At 37.8% G+C, this 23,380-nt stretch overlaps 1 protein-coding gene and 1 long non-coding RNA gene across 2 annotated transcripts in view; one reads left to right on the top strand and one right to left on the bottom strand.

Annotated features, from left to right (window-relative positions):
* Window positions 1-23,380, top strand: part of LOC103463084 (ephrin type-B receptor 1-like) — a 116,794-nt gene that overhangs the window by 20,278 nt on the left and 73,136 nt on the right. The window lies entirely within an intron of this gene.
* On the bottom strand, window positions 11,215-11,455 carry LOC103463083 (uncharacterized). Its single transcript, XR_533451.1, has 2 exons — window positions 11,423-11,455; window positions 11,215-11,301 (listed from the first exon to the last, which is right to left on the bottom strand). It is a non-coding gene; the product is annotated as an uncharacterized LOC103463083 (long non-coding RNA).

Below are 23,380 nucleotides of genomic sequence, written 5' to 3'. Positions count from 1 at the left end.
TTTGATGGAAAGTTCAGTATTTACACTTTTCTTTATGTCTTGAGAATAGAAATGAGTGGCAGCACTTCCGCCGAGTGTTGAAGCTTTATGACATTTCCTTTCACTTTTCACAACTTTCTGTGAACAATGATGTTTTAAAAATGCATCAATAAAGATTTAAAGTGAGAAAAGGACACAAGAGCTCCTTTGATGCTGAGAAATTTAGCCTGAATACCCCGAAAATGAGAGGGAGCAAGATAAGAAGTAAGGAAACAGAGATTCAAGGAGGAGCTGTTGTGTCGAAGCCCTGAGGGTCGCTCAAGGAGAAGACATGGAAACAGTTCTGAGTCAGCCTGGGTGTGTGTGTGTGTGTGTGTGAGCTGGTGCCAGTGTCAAAGTCGAGCGCTGTTGTCTGTTACAACTTGAATGCATACATACAGAAACGCACAGACACCCACACAGTGGCAGGCAGCATGGAAAACTGTGTCTTTAAGGCAAAGATGACGAGTGCAGCAGGAATCAGAATGACATGGATAACATTGCAGATTAGAAACTGGAGAAGCAGATGAAAGTTTTCTTCTTCGGGGCAGTTTTTCTGAAAGTTTCATTTATTTCAATTTGTGTCAGTGAGCATAGCTTGTTGCTGTGTTTCTGCTTTTCTTTCTCCAAACCACCCGGAGCGCCTGACCCTCCTCCAGTTTGTATCTCGAGGAGCAAAGAGGCTGAGAAAGTTAAAGATCCTTTCTTAGGGCTGAAGTTGTTTAAGAATCGTTTGTTTGGCTTAACTTGCCAGCAGAATATTGTGTTTCCTGACAGAAGAAATAGCTACTACTAAATAAAGGACGACGCGACCTTTTGATGAACTGTAGTTGTAATTGTGGGTCATTTTAGGGAACATCTGGATTTAATCTCAACAGAACATCAGAAAAATAAAAAAAACACATTTTCTTTTATCTTTCCTTTGTTTACGTACCACCGTCTGGGTCAGTGGTTCTTAACCTTTTTTGAGGTACTGAACCCATCAGATTCATATGTGCATTCACTGAACCCTTCTGTAGTGATGAATATGATTTTCCCCCCCAAATTCAAGACATAGACCCACCTAGAGTCTAGTCGGGTCACTCCATGATCACCAAGTCTTCTTAAAAGGTAGAGTCTCTGAGAACAGTTCTTCAAAATACAGTCAGTGTTTTCAGCAAAGTTGAGCTGACTGTCCAGGAACGACCCAAGGTATTTAAAATTTGCCAGTTTCAACAGGTTGGCCATCGAGAGAAACTGGAACCACTTTAAGGTTTTGTTTAGATCATTTAATTAGCTCTACATTCTTAAGAGAATGAAAAATTAATAATAAATAATAAAGACTTTGTGGTATTCTGATTTAGGAATGTAATCATATTAACTGTGTTACCACCCCCACGCCACTAGAGGCAGTAGCAACCACAAAAAGATGCGACTAAGGAGCAGATTTAGAAGTACAGAATTTGGTAAAAACTGAGTTTTGCTGAAGTAATTAAAGACACAAGTTCAAATCCAAGCTGAGAGTGGAGCTCCTTCAATCAGTGAACGCCTGACGTCTAAAATCTTCTCTACCAATCATATAAGTTTGCTATGATTGTGAAATTACGATGACGATTGCACTTCAGTATATTTGTGCAGCAACATAAAAAAGATAATTTTGTGAAATGGGTAGATATAGATGTAAATTGACCATAATTTTGAGCATGAATGCTAACAGTAATGTAGGTTCCTAAATAATGAAGCCATGAGCTTGACGCTCTCCGTCCTTCCCCTTCGGTCCACTTGATGACGAAAACGACAAAAAACCAGACTGGGTCCTCTTGATAAAAGTTAATGGTTTACTTCAAAAATAAAAACGATACAAATGTTACCTTTCCACAAAAATAATATAATAAACAAAACATTCAGAGAGAAAGAGAGAGAGGTAAAAACAAAAAACTGTGGCTCCACTCCTACAGCCCAATTGATTCTGCCTGGCCACATCCTAAAATCCTCAACTCCAATTACCTCTGCAAATCCACAAGAAGACCTTAGTAATCCAATATAACAAATTAGTATGAAATAGAGATATAACTTGTAATTATTTTTCTCAAAATAAACAAGTTACCATAAGAAATATAAACAGAATTTATACCAAAGATCTGAATGAACTAAAATTCAATTGGCTTCTACAAGTAAAGACTAAACATAAAGGAGTTTTTAATGATAAACTCTTTAAGACATGTTTACACACCAACTGAAAAAGAAACTGAAGGAAATGTATATTTTACTGGTTCAATTCTATGTTAATTGCTGATGTGATGCTTTAATGTATAAAGAGCCTTTTATTTTGAAATCACTGTGGATCTTTTATTTGTGGCGCTCATGTTGTGCACAGTTAAACTGAGGTACTTCTCATATTACATGTTACAAACACTAAAAATATGACGATTTAAACAGAATGTAGTTTTTACATCAAATATGTATTTACTCTCAGTGATGTAGTTAGTTTGTCAGGATGAAGCATTAATTGGCATTTTAAGACTAAACGAGGAACCAACAGGTTTTAGACTTTAAGTTTGAGAAACATAACAGTTTTTTCTAGTTAAATTATCAATCCAGCTGTTTGCCTGTTAATATGTGGAGGAGTAAATAATAGATAATCACAACCGTTTCAGCGTGTTGGAGGTTTTAAATATGGCAGCTCCATCGTTGTGGTTAAGAACCACAGACGGCTTCAAACGTCTCCAAAAAACAAATCCTAGATTTTCCTGTGATGATGCCTGAGTTACACCACCTACCTCTTTTTAACTCTAATCTGAACGATTTCATAACCAACACGAGTTATAAGCATTGGTTTCCCCAGCACTTCTGTAAAATGTGCAGAAGTGGCCTCTTAACACTTGATTAAATAACAGCAGGTCTAACATGGCACATTTTAAAGCACTTCAAACGGCTGTGAAAAACAAGTATTACTCTATGTGAGAGAAAATTAGCACCTTCAAATTTTATGTAACCTGTTCATTTAAAGTACGAGACTCTAAACTGCTTGTTTTTTTTTGTTTTTTTGTTTTTTTTGTTAAAACAGAAACTGGAGATTATTCTAGAAGATATAAAACTTTTCAGGGTTGTTCCTTCAAGAAATCACATGCTCTTATCTCTAATATGTATTCATAGAGGGCTGCACAGTGGTGCAGTTGGTAGAGCTGTTGCCTTGCAGCAAGAAGGTTCTGGGTTCGATTCCCGGCCCCGGTCTTTCTGCATGGAGTTTGCATGTTCTCCCTGTGCATGGTGGGTTTTCTCCAGGTACTCCGGTTTCCTCCCACAGTCCAAAAACATGACTGTCAGGTTAATTGGTCTGTCTAAATTGTCCCTAGGTGCAAGTGTGTGTGTGTGTGTGTGTGCATGGTTGTTTGTCCTGTGTGTCTCTGTGTTGCCCGGCAACAGACTGGCGACCTGTCCAGGGTGACCCCGCCTCTCGCCCGTTACGTTAGCTGGAGAGGAACCAGCAACCCTCCCGACCCCACTGAGGGACAAGGGTGTAAAGAAAATGGCTGGATGTATTCATAGACATTGAGCGTTTCTGTATTTTGTTGCAGAACTTCAACGTATTAAAAAAAAACAAAACAATGGAGCTTAACTTTGAGTTGGAAGCCTAAGATGATGTTTGTGCAACACCTTTTCCTTAAGAAGTGATGAAAACCAAGGAACAGACGAAAGATTGTGGAGAATTTTAAAGCAAGCTTAGGTTATGAAACAGTTTTCCAAGCTTTGGACATTTCAGAGTACCAGTCAATCAATTATGCAAAAAGAACAAAAAAAATATGTTGGGTTTGGAGTTGGGCTATCCGCTAATCCATTATTCAGAGATGTAGCCAAACGCGTCAGTGTTCCTGACCTTATAGGTAATACCTACTTTATCTTTCTGCTAATCTTCCTCCTCTTGCAGGGCCGAGATACAAGCTGCTCCGCCATTATTTTGGGGTCTGCTGTGTGTCCGGTAGCGTCTGTGGCTCAACATGGTACAACTTCAAACTGTGCAAGCATGTGCGCTCGAGCACCGGCGGCTCAGAGTTGGCATAAGGTGTCTCACTGAGCTAGCGGATGTCTTTCTGTGCACAGACTGACCTGCTGGATGAAGATTGTCGGGGAAGATGGAGTTCAGACTCTGCGGTCCGCTGAGATCTTTTTCTCACTTTGAACATTTTATCTATTTCCAGCGGTCTCCTGGGAGACGGGCTCAGTCATATGCTGTGTTGTGATAAACAGATTTTTAAAGGTTTGCTTTTTTTAGAAAACAAATTAGATAACAAGACCACCCCTTTGATGAAAATGAAGGGAGCTGGAGGGGATGAATAATACTGAGGACGTGAGGAGGGGGATGGGTGAAACTGGCAGCCTTTGTTTTGTGGACCGGGTGTTCGGCCTGAACAGGAATAGGTAAAACTTCCTCCTAAATAATGAACTTAAAAAGCAAATTCATGTTTCCTTTTCACTATATCTTGCTGTGATTGTCTGTACAATACAATCAAGCTAATTAATCATTCAACATATACATAATTTATGATTTCTGATGACACAAAAGCCTCTCAAACAGTAATTAGACAATAAATAAGGGTTACATTAAACAATATGTGTGATGAGCTGCAAGTCTTTAAAGTCTCTTTGGCATCTTAAATCTCCATATTTGGTCAGAAACAAAAACATGTCAAACTCTATTTTACAGAAATATTTAAGTAAAGTTAGAGCATTTTGTAAAGACATTAAACTCATGAAGTAATTTTAATCCATGATGCCTCATAGATTCGTTACTTTATGAAAGGGACAGTCTACTTACATCAACGTTTACATCTTATCTAATACCTCATATGAAATTATACTGAGTGCAGCTGCTGGCTCACAATAAACAAAGATGCAAATATGGAATAATGAGTCATGCTAATTGATTCTAATAGCGCTTCACATCTCAGTCTGGGGGCTGCACAGTGGCGCAGTTGGTAGAGCTGTTGCCTTGCAGCAAGAAGGTTCTGGGTTCGATTCCCAGCCCCGGTCTTTCTGCATGTTCTCCCTGTGCATGGTGGGTTTTCTCCAGGTACTCCGGTTTCCTCCCACAGTCCAAAAACATGACTGTTAGGTTAATTGGTCTGTCTAAATTGTCCCTAGGTGCGAGTGTGTGTGTGTGTGTGTGTCCTGTGTGTCTCTGTGTTGCCCTGCGACAGACTGGCGACCTGTCCAGGATGACCCCGCCTCTCACCCGTTACGCTAGCTGGAGATGCACCAGCACCTCCTGACCCCACTGAGGGACAAGGGTGTAAGAAAATGGATGGAGTCATGCTAACTTTTAAGTAGTTTGAATTAAGTTCAGGTTCCTATAAAGATATAATTTGGACAATAGATGAATCTTAAAGTGCTGAATATACACACAGTGAAAATGCCAGTGTTGAATTAACACCCAAAAGTGTCTATATGTGTCCAAGTCAGCTGGTGTTAAATTCAACAATACAGAGTCACATTAACCTTTACAACGGTGCTGGTGTTAAAATATATTAAAAGTAACACCAGTGTAGTGTTGATCACAAAACATAATGTGGTGTTAAAAAAGTAAATAATTGACCCCACAAGGTGTCGAGATCAATCAAATCCAGTGGAAAATATTCAAAACAATACACAGAAATGGAAAGTTTAACTTTTCTTAAACCCATTTCAGTATTATAGACCAATGCTGCAGACTTGGACACTTTTGGGTGTTAATTCAACACTGGCATTTTTACTGTGTAGTTGTATTTTTTAACTTTTCGTATATTATTTTGTCGTACAAATGGTATTTTTAGAGCTTGTTCAGCTGAACGGTTTACTTTAGCTGGTTTTAGGGTTTTCCTTCCTCAGTTCGGTATGTAAATAAGCTGTAAGTGGAATTGTGGGAGTTTCTTTTAATCGAGGATCAGCCTGTCAGCGTTTCTCTGTAAAGTGTGGATGCCACCACTGTTCAAGCTCAATACACTCATTTCCTTGTCAACTCGGTTCAACATTGCTTCGGAGTCTTTTGATGAAGCACAAAGGCTTCCTATGCTCCCTCTAACTGACTCCTGGGGATTTCTAAATTATTAGTTTCCATGTCAAAGTGTCAAAGAAATATTAAATAGAAGTATATTTATTTAAGATTGATTAGATGAAAAATGTGGGGCAGGCTTTGAGGCTGAAAGATTACATGTTGGCGTTTGGAGCTTTGTACTGAATGCATTCGGCAGTTTTGACCTTTTTTTTGTTGTCACTTATTTTACTTCCGACTTTCTGCTTGGAGAAAATCCCAGTTTCATACCTGGAAGCTCAGAGAGGGAATCACTCTGACACCATCCTGCATTTCGCATTAGTTTCTTCGTTTGTGTGCTTTACTCCACATTATAAACATCTACACGACTATTTGTTATCGAAAACGTCTCAGAGTTAATTAGGAAACAACATTGTGAAAAATTAATATGTAGATTAATTTCTTTTCTACATTATTTCTCAGACGGATCATTTTTATTCCCAGATGTAAAACTGCTATGCAAAATCATTCACAGCACTTGAGCCTTTGTTTACAATTTGTCACATTTCAAACTAAAATATATACACATTTCATTTTGAAAATTGTAAATAAAAAAATATAAAAAATCATAAAAGTATAGCATGCACGACCTTTTGTTGCAAATTTTTTTGAGTCCCTCCGTGTGTTTCGGTTTGTCGAATGAACCTCTGACTCGTTCTCAAATCCTTTGCAGCCTCTACATTGTTCAGTTCAGGATTTTATATATTTAGCTCCATCAGTCTTCCTAAAATCTCTAATTTTCCTCCCTGTTGGGAGAAAAGTCTCCCCATAGCCTGAAACTGGCCCTGCTGTCTGTCGCCATGGAGATGATGTGCAGTGTTAGTTTTTATTAGCTGATCAATAAAGTTAAAAAACAATGTGAAATGAGAGAACCTTTGTTTACTTATTATATTCCCTACATGACTTGTTGCAAACATTAAATGGAGTTATTGTGTCTTTCTTTTAGCAATTTCTTCTCACCGCTCGTCCATAAAACTTTTTTTTTTGTCGTGTTGACAAAGTTTCCACCAGAGTAATGGGTCTAAACTTAAAGATCTGTTTTTTCCACACAACTTTAAGCAAAGTATGTTGGAGATTTTTGGTTTTAATGTGGCGAAATATGAAAATGTAGAGAAAATGAGCAAGTAGCATTGCCAGGATCAAGAAAACAATTTCTCACAATGCTTTACCTGGGAGATTACAAATAGTTTTTTACTTGCATTTCTGTATTCTCGTCCTTTTTATTATTTTGCTTTATTTCACTGAATTTTACTGCACTTTGGTCAACATATGTTAATTTTATGTTCTATATACATATCAATATTGCAGTATTTTTTATATTTTCACTTTGAAACGCAAAATTCTACATCAGAACGTTTTTTTTTTAAACTTCTGTTTCCGTGTTGAGCTCAGACTGGAGGAGAATTAAAATTGTGAAGGCTTTTAAAACAAAGGCGCATCAAACGCACATGAATTAACTTCAGAGGTTTAGTATTTCTTTAATAAAAGAATAAACTGCATGATATGAAAATTGTGGCACATCAGACGTTAACAGATGCTGAAGATCTTTGTGCCGAAGGGAGAAATCAGGAAGTGGTGCAAAGTCTTCTGACGTCTTGGATCTTTCAGGGAAGCAGATTTTTACCACTTGGAGTTGATAGAGAATTGAGTGGGATCCAGAGTAGATTTTTTTTTAACCATTATCTGTTTATTTTTCAGTGAGAAGTACAGATAACGTCCTATAGTTTTTTTATTTCTTGTTTGCTGATGATTGCAAACTGCAAAGCCAAAAATACGGTAATATGTACTCTTACAAAAATGATCAGCGATTTGTTTTCTTCAGATTTAGGAAAAGTCTTTTTTCCAAATTTATTGAAGGACTGACTTTAAAAAGTAAATTCCCTATTTTCAGATCAAGTAGAGGACAAATTATGCAATCAGTCTGCAATTTGGATTTCTGAAACAAATGGCTGCATAAGTCTAATTCTGCAAATTAGCGCCGAGTTTGAAGAGGTTCCCTCAGACCGTAATGAACTATAGCCGACTGACAGGAAACTGTCGAGAGACTCAGCAGAAGTCATTTAAAACTCCTGGAGAAGGAAAATCAACACAAATTGGGTCAAAAGATGCTGCTTGTTCCCACATAGCTTTGCCAACAGTTTGGAGTGTTGTGCAAACAATATGGTAAGTCTGTAAAAGAGAAATATATAGGTAAGCAAAAGGAAGACATCAAAGCGTCTGACATAAAACTCAAAGGAATATTGAAAATACAAAACGCACAAGAAAGGAAATAAAAAAAACACCAAATGGGTAGAAATAGGAGACAGCATTTGTGAGTGAACTGTAAGAAAAGGGCTGAAGGAAATGGGATTTACCTACAGCAAAGCAGGAAATATAAACCACCATTACCACCCAAACAGAGGAGACGGGATACTGTTTGAAGAAAACAAGCCAATTTCCTCAGTCATTCATGTTATGGAGCTGCATGTAAAGCAAAGCAGCAGTAGATGGTGGTCAGAACCTCAACAGCATGTGAACATGGAAATGTTGGACACTTTTCTCTTTCTTATCTTGTTTTTGAACGCAGTTTTGGCAATGAGAGATTATTTTCTGGATAATATAGCATCTCAATAAGAGTCATAAAACCCAGAAAAACAGAAAATGTGATTTACTCGGTGACATGATCAGCAAACTGTGCACAACTTGATCCAGTTGTCGTTACTCTGTTATGTCTGACTTTTTTACATAATCAAATAACTGTGTCAACATCGGTGCAGTGGCAGGAAGTGCCTGTAGAAAACCTAGATTTTAAATCCTAAGATGCTACATATGTTTGATTAAAGCAAGGAAAGCCCTCAGCACTGAGTTTAAGTCGGGATCTGCGAACTCCTCTCATTCCCAGATAATCTGGTTTTACATCTGTGCCAACTGAGGTCTTTGTTTGCATCCTCTGTGAAAGGGGAAAATCAGACTGAACCTTTTGCTGTTTAAGTCTAGATTATAGGCCTGTCGCGATAAACAATAAATCGATTAATCGCACGATAAATTAAACCTATCGACCTCATTTTAATTATCGGCGTTATCTTCTCCTTCTGACTTTTTTCTTTCTGCTGATGACACTGAATGAAAAAAGGCTCAGCTCCGGTGCTCTCCACTGACCATCCCTTTCTCATTTTCTTAGTGTAATGTCCAGCGCACACGACACAAGTTGTCGGCCGACTGTCGGCCCATTTTCAAAACCTGAGAGACCACATAATAGCCGACAGAAATCCTAGGTATAATTGTTCGATCGGGTTCGTCGTGCCGTGTGATGTCCAGCCACATGGGCACAAAATAATGGCTCCAAGTCCAGTTAACCAATTTTAAAATCAGGCATTAATCAATGCTTTACGAGAATCTACCTGTGATGCATGTGACTAGAGTTGGCGTAAAGTCCTGACTGAATGAAAATCATTGTAACCTATTTATGTCACATTAACGAAGAACAGCTGAAAACTTACGGGGTTTATCATCTGCGGTAGCAATTTGGCTCCAACTCCTCCCCTTGTCATTTCTATATTCTTTGCACGAAATGCTGAGTAAACATTAATGATACCACAAATCATCTCCGATGTCCGCTGGACTTCGGGTTGCGCCGTGTCAGCCGTTTGGGATTCCCCTCCGTAATTTCCCCTCAGAAAGCACGGAGGAGAATCCGCGCTTTCTGATTGGCTACCTGTCACATTCAACGGGCAGCGTTAAGCTCCACGAGGAAAACCCCTGATTTAGATCGGAGCTGCCACGACGATCTACCGTAACACACCACACACTGCAAGATGATCGGTTACGAAATCATAAGCGACAATCGTAGATCGGCCAACGATCTAAGATTGTCATAAGGGGAAAATAGGGGCAAAAAATCGTGTAGTGTGAACTACTGCATTAGGTAGACGGATGTCCCCATCATCTCTATTTAAATCTAGTGATTACTGAAGGGCAATATAGCATACAGACTTCATAATCTGCACTCTTTTGGTTGAATGCAGTATTTATTTCCACTTTGGCTTTATGTTGTCTAGTTTTTATTCAAATGAGTTTTTTGTTAATGGAGACTGAGAATCCATTTTATTTTTGTTTTTGGTTGTTTTATTTATTTAGTTTCAGTTCCAGTGTCATGTGTTCTTTTGAAAATAAAGTGCATCTATCAGGAAATCGCATGTATTATTAGTCATTTCCATTAAATCAGTGTCAAAAGGTCTTGAAACAATATTATCGTTTATTGGGATAATTTTTTAGACAATTAATCGTCCAGCAAAATTTGTTATCGTGACAGGCCTAGTCTAGAATAAAGTAGCAGCCTTGGAGTTTGATTTAAGTGAAATACATGGACAAAGACGCTTCTATTGATTTGTGTGTCTCACATAAACCAAATTTCTTTTGCTTCCTTAAATGTATTTTCACAGTCATTTTCTTAGCATGTACTGACAGCATGAAAACAAATTTCAAAAATTTCCTGTAATACGCAGATAGTCAAAATTATACTGGAATATCAAGATATATCTTAAGTTATATATTTTTTTCTGTGCTTCCTTAATCATCCTTACATCTGAGATTGACTGTTTGTTTCAGACTGCAGAAACTTTGGTAGAACTTGGCGTTCCAACAGGAAAATGATCCTAAACCTTGATCTAAACAACAGATTAGAGTTTTGGAGAGCCTTAAACTCACAGACTGTTATGAGCCTGTCTCAGGAAAGCATGCAGAAAAGAGAGTAAATAAAGTAAAAACTATCCTACAACAACTGAGTTTAAAGGTTTAATGAAGCAGGAGATTTGGAGACGAGTCACAGGAAGTGATAAGTTATCAGAGGAGACTTGTTGGCAGGAAGTGACTCGGTGTGGGAGGTATAGTCTCAGGGAACTGACTTTAGGACCCCTGAAATGAAACCTACAACAAGATGGAGTGAGCAGAAGTGAAGAATGGAAGCAGGGAATGATGGATGAAGAGAATGAGGGATGAAGTGATGCCCTGCAGATGGGGGAAGGAGGGCGGGGTTGGAAGAGCGCGTCAGCCTGAGACTGATGGTTGAGCTGGGTAAATATAGAATGCCGGATAATTAGCAGTATGTTGAGTCATCGCCCTGATCCTAAATCAGCGCTAACACCGTTTCATTTTTCAAACTTTTCACCAGGATATGTGTTACGAAGGACATAAGGTAGCCGTTGATGTTGTAACTGTTCTTTTATTGCCGAGTGCTTTACGCGGACATGCCGGTTAAACTGTAAATAACGTAAAAATAAAAAATAAATAAATAAAAGACAAAACGTCAATACTTAATATTGAGATATTCAAAAGGACACAAACTTAAACATAGCTTTACAGCATTAATGTATAACTAACCACATTGGGCAACACTCATGAACATTGGCAAGATCTGAATGTATGGCAGGTTCGGCTTGTTGGTGTGGTTGCTAGGCAACCTAAGTACACTACTGGTCTGCCGTTCGTTTCCTTCTTCTACACATTAATCCACGTACCAATACAAAGCAACTATAGAGCCCCCTAGTGGAACGGGAGGAGTGAATCCAACAATATGAATTAGACATTTCTCTAGCGTTGGATGAAAAACATGTCACGATCTATTAATTGGTTTTTTGCTTTAAATATCTGAAATACTTCCATACTGTTGGGAGTGACATTTCCTATTTTATCCATAGTTTTCACTCCAGCCTGTTTGTTTTTAAGCAGTTATGAGGTACAGTGGTGAAACCTGAAAGTGCTGCTGCGCTAGTTATTTAACAAGTTGTTGCTAGGTAACCAAAAAGTGAGAGAGTTAGCTGATGTCACCAGCCTGTGTTGGCCTTTCCTCTGAATACATCCCCCAGAATGCTGTGCGGTTCTGGATCAGAGTTCAGTGAATATTCCATCAGACGTGTTTTCTTTTGATATTGATTATGTCTATCACAATATATATTATTGATTTATAGTCCAGATCCTCATCTTTCTTTAACGAAGAACCTTAAATTGCCAACAGATACTTTTTTTTAAATTTACAGCATTTTAGATTTAATTCAACTCCATATTGATTAGAATTGATGCACTGCTAGCAATGCTAACATGCTGAAATCGCATCACAACCTGTATGTAGGTCACCCAAACACTGCAGAATGAAGATTTAAAAGCTCAACGTCCTCCTTCATATTCAGTCAGTCTTCCCCCAGTGTAGTTATCACATGATTGAAACTTGACACCAGTAATTATCGATGTTAGCAGAGTGTTGACAGCATTTTCCTCCCGTCCCATCCTATTCAGATGTGAACGCATAACCTTTAATTTGTGCCTATGGAAGCTATATTACATGCACACCCATAAAACTCTTAAAATTACCCTCCTTTTGAGCACACTGAACACCGCGGTAACAAATGAGCCAGCCTGTGACAGCGTCTAATGTGGCATCTGCTTTCTGTAGTCTCCATCAAAACCCAGCATGTCACACGGAGGCTCGCTCCTCTTGTGTTCATCACAAAGGCACAATGGATTCTTCCACGGTGACAGGCTGGATGCCTCTCACAGCCCATGAGTATCTGAGCGAAGAACGTGTGCACTTTTTTGTTTTTGTTTTAACTTTTCTTCCAGATAAAAAGAAAAAGACGGGCTTTTCAGTGAGGCTCAGTTCTAAAAATAAGACCTTCTGGTTTTATTGTTGCTGTTTTCTCAAAGAAAGTGAGATTTCTTTTTGCTTCACAATGCACAGCACACCCTGTTGTCAAAAAATAAAGAAAAAGAAAAACCCAACTCCCGATATATTGCAGTTATATTTATAGCGACAAGCCCTCTGTGTGACAGCCAATCACATTTTGGTGAACTACAATACATTTCATGTGTTTTTAAAGGCCCTGTTTCATGGTGTTGTATTGAATTATCTAACATAATATGTCACAGTGACAAGTCATCAAACCAAAGAAATTCAACATTACAGGAGCTTTGGCAGGAGCATTTCTCAGCCCTCTCCTGCAGCGACGTGACTGATGGAGAAAGCAATAAATTGTAAGAAGGTGAAGGTAAAAAAAAGGTGTTTTAAAAGGCCGTTTGCTGTTTCCGAAAAACTTAGACGAAAAATGTTTTATTGCAATGATAAGATGGTGACTGAGATGTCCTTTTTGATGGTTTAAAAGTGCATTAGATTTGTTTTTTTCTTGTCAAAGAAGTAGAACAAAAGTGAAATGAAAGGGGGAAGTAGATTAGGAATGCTTCTAAGAAATGAAAGCGTTAAAAGTAATATCCACAAAGTCTGATTTGCTGAGTTTGCTTTGTGTGTGTGTGTTAAGTAGGAAAGTGTTACATTTGGGATCGCTCTTTCTCTTAACACGACTTTTATGTTCCATAAATGGAAACGGTGACGGGTCATCAAGCTAATATCTCGCTACTTTGCTGATGGGTTTGTATAAACGTCTAATCCAAGACGTCTGTTTACTCTGAGACACCAGTTCTCTGTTCACTTCACATAGAAAACATGTTTCCTTCAAATGGATGGATTCATCAGTTCTGTATCCAAGGATTTCTGGATTATTTATCATCTGTAGGTGAGCAGTTTTTTTTAAATCTAGTTGATTTTTGGCAACTAGCTTAAATTATTCTTAACAATCATTTGTATTGTAAACTGTAGGTGACATTTTTTTACTAATTTCTTGAATAAATAAAATTCACGTCAACCCAGTAAAACTAAGAATCTACATTTTTTTTGTTTTTTGTGATGTTTTTAAGGGACTTTAACTACTAAAATAGTTCATTTCATTTTGGGCTAATAAATTCACTTGATAAGTATTTTTATCAATTTAGAAAAAAACCCCATCATTCTTCCTTTTGAGGGTTTTGCAAATCGTATCAGCTCTCCTCAACAAACCTATAGAAGCACTGCAGCATTTTCATTGGAAACACTAAAGGACAAAAGCTTCCTGAAGAGGTGCGACCTACATCTTGCAGTTGGCTTCACTGTTGCTTCTCCAGTCCAGAAAACATCTTTGCCAAAATTTACAGTCCCCTGATAAACCTTTCATTAATGTCTGTTCAGTGAAAATCATCTGGTTTGGGTCTTAGCAGCCACAGTATTGGAACTAAAGGTGCAGTAACTCAGTTCAGACGAAAATGTGAAAAAGCCATTTAGTCCACAAGGATAGGTCGGAATGAGATTGTCAATCTGGAGCCAACTAATCGCTGAATTCTCATATTACTTACAAAGCTTCTGTAGTTACTTTACCTGTTCTTTTTCCTGCCGACTGCCTGAAATACTGCCACATAAAATGCAGCCACATGAACGATTTAAAAGTGGACGGTTTAGTGCTTCTGCACTTAAGTATTGTGACCCTGACAAGCATTCAGCAGCACCAGACGGCAACAGGAGCCGCTTCCTTTCTGCAGAATCGAAACGTTGCCACCCCAACGACAGAAAAAATGAATAAAAATAGAAGTATATCATGCTGTAAAATTTTTATTTCATCTGCTAACAGTTTATTTTGTGTTACAATTATAACAGTATGATTTCTGTATGCTGCCCATTCTCCATGTCATGTTCTCCTTATGCATGTTTTCTGTTAACCTTTTCATTAAACTGTCGAGCTCTAGTTTGCAGCTTGGTCCATTTTAAACACACATTACATGACATTTTATATGCATAACATATAATCACATACTGCAAGAAAGTAATAAATGTAATAAATGTGTATATTGTGATTTTATATGGTTGAAATTCTATTGTTAGAGCAATAAAGTTTTCATTTTATAATGTAATATAGCTGCGTTTCTTTAACCTGGGAGGCTTCCATAGAAAAGAGTCTCAAATAAAGTGCTTATAATAACTCATAACTCTTATGCACACTTCATCATGCTGACTGCAAACTTAAGACAGACTTTACTTTGAAGGGAAATGCTCACTGACTTACTGGTAAAACTGTGAGAATTTCTTTGGATATTTTCTTCTTTTTTGTTTGCAAAGTTAAAAAACTCTCGCTCAAGAGTCAGTAAGGTGTAAATAAATGCTCCTATGTCCGTCCTCTGATCAATATGTTAAAATAACAAAAAATTTTAAAAAGTTCAAAACACCAATCTTACTCGCACTTTGTTAATACTGTATTTTCCGCACTATAAGTGCGAACCTTCAATGAATGGACTATTTTAAAACTTTTTTCATATATAAGGCGCATAGAATAGACGCTTCAGTTTGGGTTGCCGTACTCTATTATTACACATCCACATTAGTAAAGAAGTGGTCCCCAGTACTTTATATAGTAGCTGCGCCAGTCATTGTTTCACTCACGGTGTTGGTGTTGCGATATTGTGCCCAACTGATTTCTGGGTAACAGACCAACCGACACGCTGCCGCCGCAGACTGTCTCTCTTCCCCCCGGCTTTAAATGTACACGGGCTGGTCCCTTGGTAACCCTAGTCGAAGCACCCGGATGAATATCTAAAGCCACTTTGTTGACATTAAGAATGTCAACAAAACAGTCCGACTCGGGTCGGCGAGGACAGCCTTCCGTGACTGGGCCGGACAATGGTGACCCTTCTCTGTTCGCGCACAGCATGTTGGTGGAGAACGTGATGCTAAATGACCTGCAGACGACCTGATTATCAGGTCGGTAGGTAGATAGGTCAGTCAAACTTTATTAACAAACCAGTTTTTTGACAACTATCCCAGCATGCACCGCGCGCTTCTTCTTCTACGGGCGAAAATGAAGTCGGCGGCTTCTTACCGTAGTTGCTAGACCTGTTGTGGCTCAATATTGGTCCATATATAAGGCGCACCGGATTATAAGGCGCACTCTCAGCTTTTGAAGAAATTGAAGGTTTTTAGGTGCGCCTTATAGTGCGGAAAATACGGTAATACATATTACAACATTAAAACTGGTTTTGAATTCTTCACATTTATCTGTAATAAGAATGTTTGGCACAGAAATAGTTTTACAGCAGGTTGATTCCCAAACAGCTTTTGACTGAAAAGTTGGCCTCCTCTAGACGGATGAACTGCAGCGACTCATCTCTCAGGTCCTGCTGTCTGTGAGACATTTCCCCCCCCATTTCATTTATTGAATACATGAGAAATAATAACAGTTCAGACAACACCAATAAGAGGATTTCCAACATTTGTCATGCAGTTAATGGTTAGATGAAGAATGATGCACATCATGTCAGGCGTCGGGTTTTTCCTGGGTGCAACGTTTTTTCTTGGATGCATTACTTTCAGATGCTGTTCATCAGGATTTTCCTTTTTTCTCAGACATTTTTCAACTTTTCTCATTTCCTTCTACACTCTGCAGAGTATATTGTCACGGTCGGCTACAAGGACTAAGATGGCCAGAAATTGCAGAAAGTGGGGAAAAAGAGAGACCAAAGTAGCTGCTGATCAAAGAATGGAGAAGTTAGAGATGGTTTTAAACTTTTTCACTAAMCTTTAAAACTTAAACTTCTGCTTGGTGTTGTGAAATATCCACTGCAGTTTGATTGTTATGAAAATGATGAACTACTTAGACACACAACCTAATGAAACTCAGGAACCTCAGGGAACCATCTGGATGTATCGAAGTTAAACTGTTTACTGATTAAAGCTTGGTGGCGCAAAACGGAAAGTTTATAGACAAAAAGGAGCTGGAGTGGATATTCCTCCATTTCCAACTTGATTTCCTCCTGCAGGGTGTGTAAACCTTTATTAAAACTCCCAGAGCTCATCACTGGGCTTTAACAAGACCATTTCCTGGTCGCGTCATGGAAATTACAGGCTCATTACGTCTCTCTATTGTTTACTTCTGATGTTATAATCAGGACTGTGACTTTAAGACATCAATTTTAGATATTAGATACAGAAAAAAATACCTTTTTTTCTGTATCTAATACAGAAAAATTAGTGCATTAGAACTACTTCTAATGCACAGAGCATTAGAAGTAGTTTTTAAATGAGTAGATATGGTTTTTTTTAAAAAACCGCATTCCACAACTACTTAAAGAAAATATATTTTGTATAAAATAGAATTACAGTGTCTCCTTGTTTATACATTTGGCTTTTGACCTATTATCCGGAGTAATAAAGACAGACATTCTAGGAATCAGTGACATGTGGTCAGATAAATATAACATTTTATCTGAAATGTTTTTATATAAATGTTATAAAACATAACAAAACTGAAAAGAGTCATAACCATAACAAATAGTCACTTTTCCTAGCGCTGGCATATTTACAGTAGGTATGAAATGTTATATTTTATAACATATAAAAAGTTTAAAACCATCTCACATAAAAACATTTTTAAAAATAATATATAATAATAAAATCATTTATAAAGATATTTTCACCCTGTGGTTTGTACTATAAAGTACCTATTTTTCATTTGATTTAACCAAATCTGATGTTATTTTTCTTCAAAATCGCTGAATTTTTGCATTTTCCCATTCAAATGCTCAGAAGCGAAGCAGGTGAGGTAGCAGCAGCTGAACCTCACCTGGGATTGCGCAACCTCTCGCTAACTGCACCGGTTGCCATTCTATGAGAGCATGCTCCTCCTGTCTGTACGTCGCCAATAAAATGGTTAAAAACATTTAATGTATGAACAGATTTTCCATAATTTAGCTTATGTATTTAATGTACAGTGTTTTATTGTCACCAACTGTGTGTGTAACGTGTTTCGTGTGCTGAGGAGCGATCAGAAACAGCAGAGAACAGATTCGAGGTGAGGCAGGCAGTTCTCTTGCCTCACCGCTGGGGGCGCTCATGATCCCAGACATTGTGACTCTACAACTGCAGAGCAAGAGACGGTAACAGCGAGCTAGCCATACAGTAGCTGCGCTGATACAGAGAGCGAGAAAGACGTGGTTTTGATTTGTACTTTAATGGTTTCTCCCTTTGCTGTTAAGCACAGCACGAAATTAATAATATCTACATGTCTAAGTTTTATTGAGATAACGGGATTATTCTGCGGCGGCTATGAACCTCACCGCACGTCACTGCTAGGAATGTATATAATTTCACAATTTCTACATATATATTATCTGTATTTTTGAGCTTATAAAGTGCATCTTTTCAGCACCTTCTTAAAAATAAGGTTAAGATTTATCTGAGTTAACTTTTTCTTTTAAAAACAAGACAATGTAAATAATATAAGGAAATAATTAGTATGCTAAGCCTTTGCAGTGATATTTTCTTGTTTTTGAAATCCTGGCTCATTAGAATGCTACTTCCTGCTAGCGCTGGCATATTTACAGTAGGTATAAAAAGTCTGCACAAAAACAATGTCGAGCTTTGGGGATGTAAAACAACAAGACCATGAATAATTATTACAGAACGTTTTCCTCCTGCAGTGTGACATATCCTGTAATCTTCAATTGAAAAACAAATAAGTTTGTAGAGAAACATGAAAAATTGTTGCAATAATCTGCCTGCACAAGTTTGCACAACTTTAAGCGCATCGTTAATCAACATTTGATTCAATTCCAGGATTCAGTCGTCTTCAGTTCTCACCTCCATTTCTACACTTTACACCAAATATGATTATATTCAACTGGAACAAGCAGAATGACAAAGTGAAATTAGGAAAATATTTCTGTTAACCGAAATAAATAAAATGATAATCAATGAACTATAACAAGCATTTATGACTAAAACATACTGAAATTAGAGATATAATACCTTGTGTTTTTGTTTTTATGAATCTATTTATTAGCTGTTCACAGCAAAAAGCTCAGTGTTAATTTAACTCTGAAGAGTGTAGAATATAAAAACACTGAAAAGTGTTAGTATCAACTCTGTGGGAGTTAACAATATAATTCCCAGTGTTGATTTAACTCCCACAGAGTTGATATTAACACTTTTTCAGTGTTTTTATATAGTCCACACTCTTCAGCGTTAAATTAACACTGGGTTTTTTGCTGTGTTGGCTCTGAAGTTTGTTTTTTTTCACACAGTTTACATCAGCTGTAAAGCTCTGACTTGGCCCATGCAGTGGATGAAACGCGTCACAGAAGAAACATTAAGCTCTCAGGACTCACAAAAGATACAAAATGTTTGGCTAAACATAAGCAGAACAAAATCAATATAATTAAACGGCAAGAAAACCCTCAACTCTAGTGGAAAAGATTCTAAAATCAAACTCTCTGTTCTATTTCAAGATATACTTTCAACCTTTACAGGCAGAATTTAAATTTTGTCTGCATATGCAGCTCTTCATGTAACTGCAGTTGTATGGTTGGGTCTATTTCTGCTGATGGTGTGTGTTTTTAAACTGCTGAGCGGACTCTTTTGAGACAGCAGGGTCCTCCAATTAGGCAGTTCTTCAGAGCGATGTTTGAATGTGGAGATTATTGGGAGGAACTGTACAGGCTATTTGTTGAAGCCTGCGTTTTGATGATGGGGATTAGAGCAGCTCTGAGACTCAACAATGTGCTGTAATGCTAAAGCTTGAACATTCAGTTTGATTTTATGGGGAACCAGTACAGATGTTTGTTTCTCTGGGAAATGCTAAGCTTTTGTGTGGTGATCAGTTATTTATAGTTTCAAAAAAGTGTCTTGTGCTGCATAATCGCTGTTGTAACATTGCTGTTCTTCGTCACAACTTCTGCACAATACATGCAAACTTTGTGTGACGGCGCATGCACACCTGTGTATGAATGGTAAATTTGGCTAAGTGTGCGTCTCCACCTGAAAGCGTTTCCCCCCTTGACTGGATTGTTCTAGCGTGACGCTATCATTCCACCTGAATGCCTGATCGGTCAACGAGTTTCACTGCGGGCACCGTGACATCTTTGCTCCCCACGAGGGCTTTTAACGTCCACTGGGTGTGTGTGTGCGTGTGTGTGTGTGTGTGTGTGTGTTATTTTGGTGTCCTTAACTATGGTTATCGGTTTTTACAGCTTTAATTTATGCCCCTCTGTGTCTGGCAAACAGTTGTATAGTTTATGTTGCTCATGTCATGCTTTTCTAGTCTTTCTGACTTTTAACAACACAAATTTGAATTAAAATTTTTGCTCTGTTTAGAGGATAGTGTTGTATTTTCAGTGATATCATAAAAAATTATATCAAATGCTACTTTCAGGTTTTGAAGTGGATATTAATGTATTTTTTTACCAGCATAATCTGTCATAGGAAAATCTGACTCATGTCTTTTTAGGGAAAATCAATATTTTTTTAACCTTCCTTATCACCCTGGATTTTCATCTGACTTTATTGGTCACAGTTCCTGCTGTTTTCCACTTTTTACTTTTTGCTCCGTCTGTGAGAACATTTTGTTGAGTTATTGTCCTGCAAATGATTTTTTTTTAACTATGTGGATCATCTGGATAAATGAAATGTCATGTAAACTTGTCTGTCTCGTTTCGAAGAATGACTGGGGTATAAGATTTCTAACCCAATAAATCAGTAAGTCCTGGATTTGTAATTCAACCAGATCAACTTAAAAATGTGAAGTGTGCATTTATTTTTAAGAATTGTATTTGCAAATCATTATTAACTTTGGATTTTTCTCTACTGAAGAGGTCACAATAGTAACTCAAACTGAATACTATTAATTGATTATTTGTTGTGCTTTGTGTCGTATAGTTTTTTGTTATTGATCGGATGCCCTGGCATTAAAATTTAGCTGTAAATAAAAACTGTTTTTATTTAGCCCTGCCACTTCAAATAAAGGTTAAATAAATAAAGCATTGCCTGAAAGTCATACACTATTATATGAGACTATTTCTGAAACATTTTGTAGTTTTTTAAGGTTGTTTGACTAGTGTAGCAGCGTCAATTAAAACATTTACCAACTCAATTTTTTGCTTATTCTGTTTAATGCATTTTAGCCTAGATTTTTTTTTGTAGTGTTTCCAATTGAGCATTTTGCAGCACAATCAACTCAAAGGAATGTTTATTCATGAACAGCTTTAACATCATCCTATAAGGCAAGAATTTATCAAAAATATCGGTTTAGTCAACTGGAAACAAACAGGTGAAGTAAATAGGCTGAATTCTGACAGCTGAAATGTTTTACACTACAGCCACATTCAGACACCAGTTAGAAAGCAACTGGGGCTAATGGCACGTTGAGATGTCACAGGAGGAAGCTGGAATCAAACCTACAACCTTTTGATTTCAAGACGATTAACCCTTCTAGACTGGAACGTGTCGCCGACGACATGGCCACATTTGCAGTACCGTAATTCCGCCACACGTAGCGCTATCTGATAAATTCCAACGGTTTCTGAAAGGGGAGACGTTGCACTTTCCAGCCAGTATCGGGTTATTACGGTAATTTCACAGCTGCAGAGAGTAATAGACGGTAAATTGCGAAAATAACTTGCTGGATATTGAAAGTTCCAGTTGTTAAGGATACATGGGTAAGTATATCATCTCACAGGACGTTTAAAGAACTACTTACAATTAAAATAAGGAAGAAATATATAGGCAGACATTTGAAACTTAGCTTACATTTGAAGCTGTACCACTGATCAACAGTCTTCAATAATGCATTGCAGCTGTCTGGTGGTAGCTGTAACCAAGCATACCTTGCCTTGCAGCGGCAGTGTGTTCTCATTACTGCCACCTTGTGTTACAAACAAAGAATTACAGTCAGGTGTGACGACAATGGACTTAAAAACCAACGGATTTTTTATTTAAATAGTCAACATTGATGCTGGAATAACTATTTAAAGATCTGAAGTAATCAGTTCTCATCCAGATATGCTACTGTAGTGAAAGATACAAGTATTCATTTATTTGTATTTAATTACATGGTGGCCCTGAAATGTTTTTGGCTCTTCTGTGTCTGGACACTGAATGCACGCTCACAAGCGCACTTAAACCCTCATGCAGACATGTAAATCAGGTCTAATTGTAGTGTTTGAGCTGCAGACTAATCTGGTTAGAACACGCTCGGCTAATTAGCAAAAGATGAACTGACCTCACTTGCTATTTGACCTCCAGCACTTATACATCATGTTTATAGAAAGAAAGAAAGAAGTGGAACGAGCTAGAATAGCAGATTTACTTCCACTCCAGCATCTGCTAATGAAATACTTTCCTTTCTCCCTCATGGGCCACAAGACTGATTTAACAGCCTCATTCACTGCTATAGATTTACCTGTTGTTTCTTCTGCCATAAAATGGGTTTTGACTTTATTCAAGGATGTAGTGCTGGTTGAGGAGGTGCACCTCTGTGGGGGTGGAAGGCACACTGCGATCACATCCTCCAATGTGTCAAAAGTAATTAGGGTGATCGGAAAGCATACCCTATTATGCGCAGAGAGGTGTGTGCTGTGTGCCGTTAATTAGAATGATGAGTAGACTCTAATAAGGCGAGCTCAGACCATAAAATTCAGCACTTGTCTGGTTTTGTTCTGTTTAGGCTTCTTTTCTTCTTTAACGACAAATTTACAAGGCACGTAAAAAAAGATTTAGGCCTCTTCATTCAATGACCACCTCCCTTCCCCTCCCACCGCCACCAAGTCTAAAAACTGCTAACTTTCTGCTTTCACCTGTTTTTACCAGCACATTCCATGTTTTCATCATTAAGGAAGAAAATGCAATAATTTATGAATAGGTTTCTTGAAAGCCCAGTTAAGATTGTGTAAAGCTGTTTTTATTACATTGATTTGAAAAGATAACACAAGATGTCTGGTGTCAGTGTTTAAACATTACCTTTCACTGGGACATGATGCTCAAGCTGTGTGTTAGATCTAATAACACAAAATGACAAATTATACGGCCTTCCCAAGGGTTTTATGGGCAGAGTGGTGCAATCAATTTTAGTCTGTAGTGAATTTTCCTAAGAATACGTCATTAAAATGTTGTTTTGGTTGGCTACAAAAACACAAAAGTTGTGCATAAATGTAAATCAATCATTTGTAGAACAACCTTTCTCTATAATTACACCTGCAGATCTTTGTGCATGCAACTTTACCAATTTTGTGGATCTGGATGGTAAATTTCTGCCCATTTCTGATTGCAAAATAAGTCAAGCAAGGATGGAGAGTCTCCATAAACTGCCATTTTCAACCTTGTTTCAAGGCCATGTTTGCTGCAGCTAATGGAAAACTGCAAGCTGGAATTCTGGATTTGCTTCAACTTGGGTTTTGTTCAACAGTTGCTCTGTACTAGGGACTCAAAAAGAGATTTTGAAGAGCAGAATACTGCTGCCCTGTTGGCACATTGTTGTCGTTTACAGATCTCTGCAAGTTGCTTAAAGATGCCATTGGCCTCTTGGCTTCTCTTGGTAGGTATATAGTTGTGAAGTATCCTTTTAAATCAGATACTAAAAGCTAAGGGTATGTTTTATAACCCAACTGTTTTTAAGAAATGTTGTGTTTTTGGTCATTTTGACTATCAATGTTTTGAAGTAT

This window comes from Poecilia reticulata, linkage group LG4 (genome assembly GCF_000633615.1).
Source record: "Poecilia reticulata strain Guanapo linkage group LG4, Guppy_female_1.0+MT, whole genome shotgun sequence".
NCBI classification, from domain to species: domain Eukaryota; kingdom Metazoa; phylum Chordata; class Actinopteri; order Cyprinodontiformes; family Poeciliidae; genus Poecilia; species Poecilia reticulata.
This window is presented reverse-complemented; position numbering and strand designations above follow the sequence as displayed.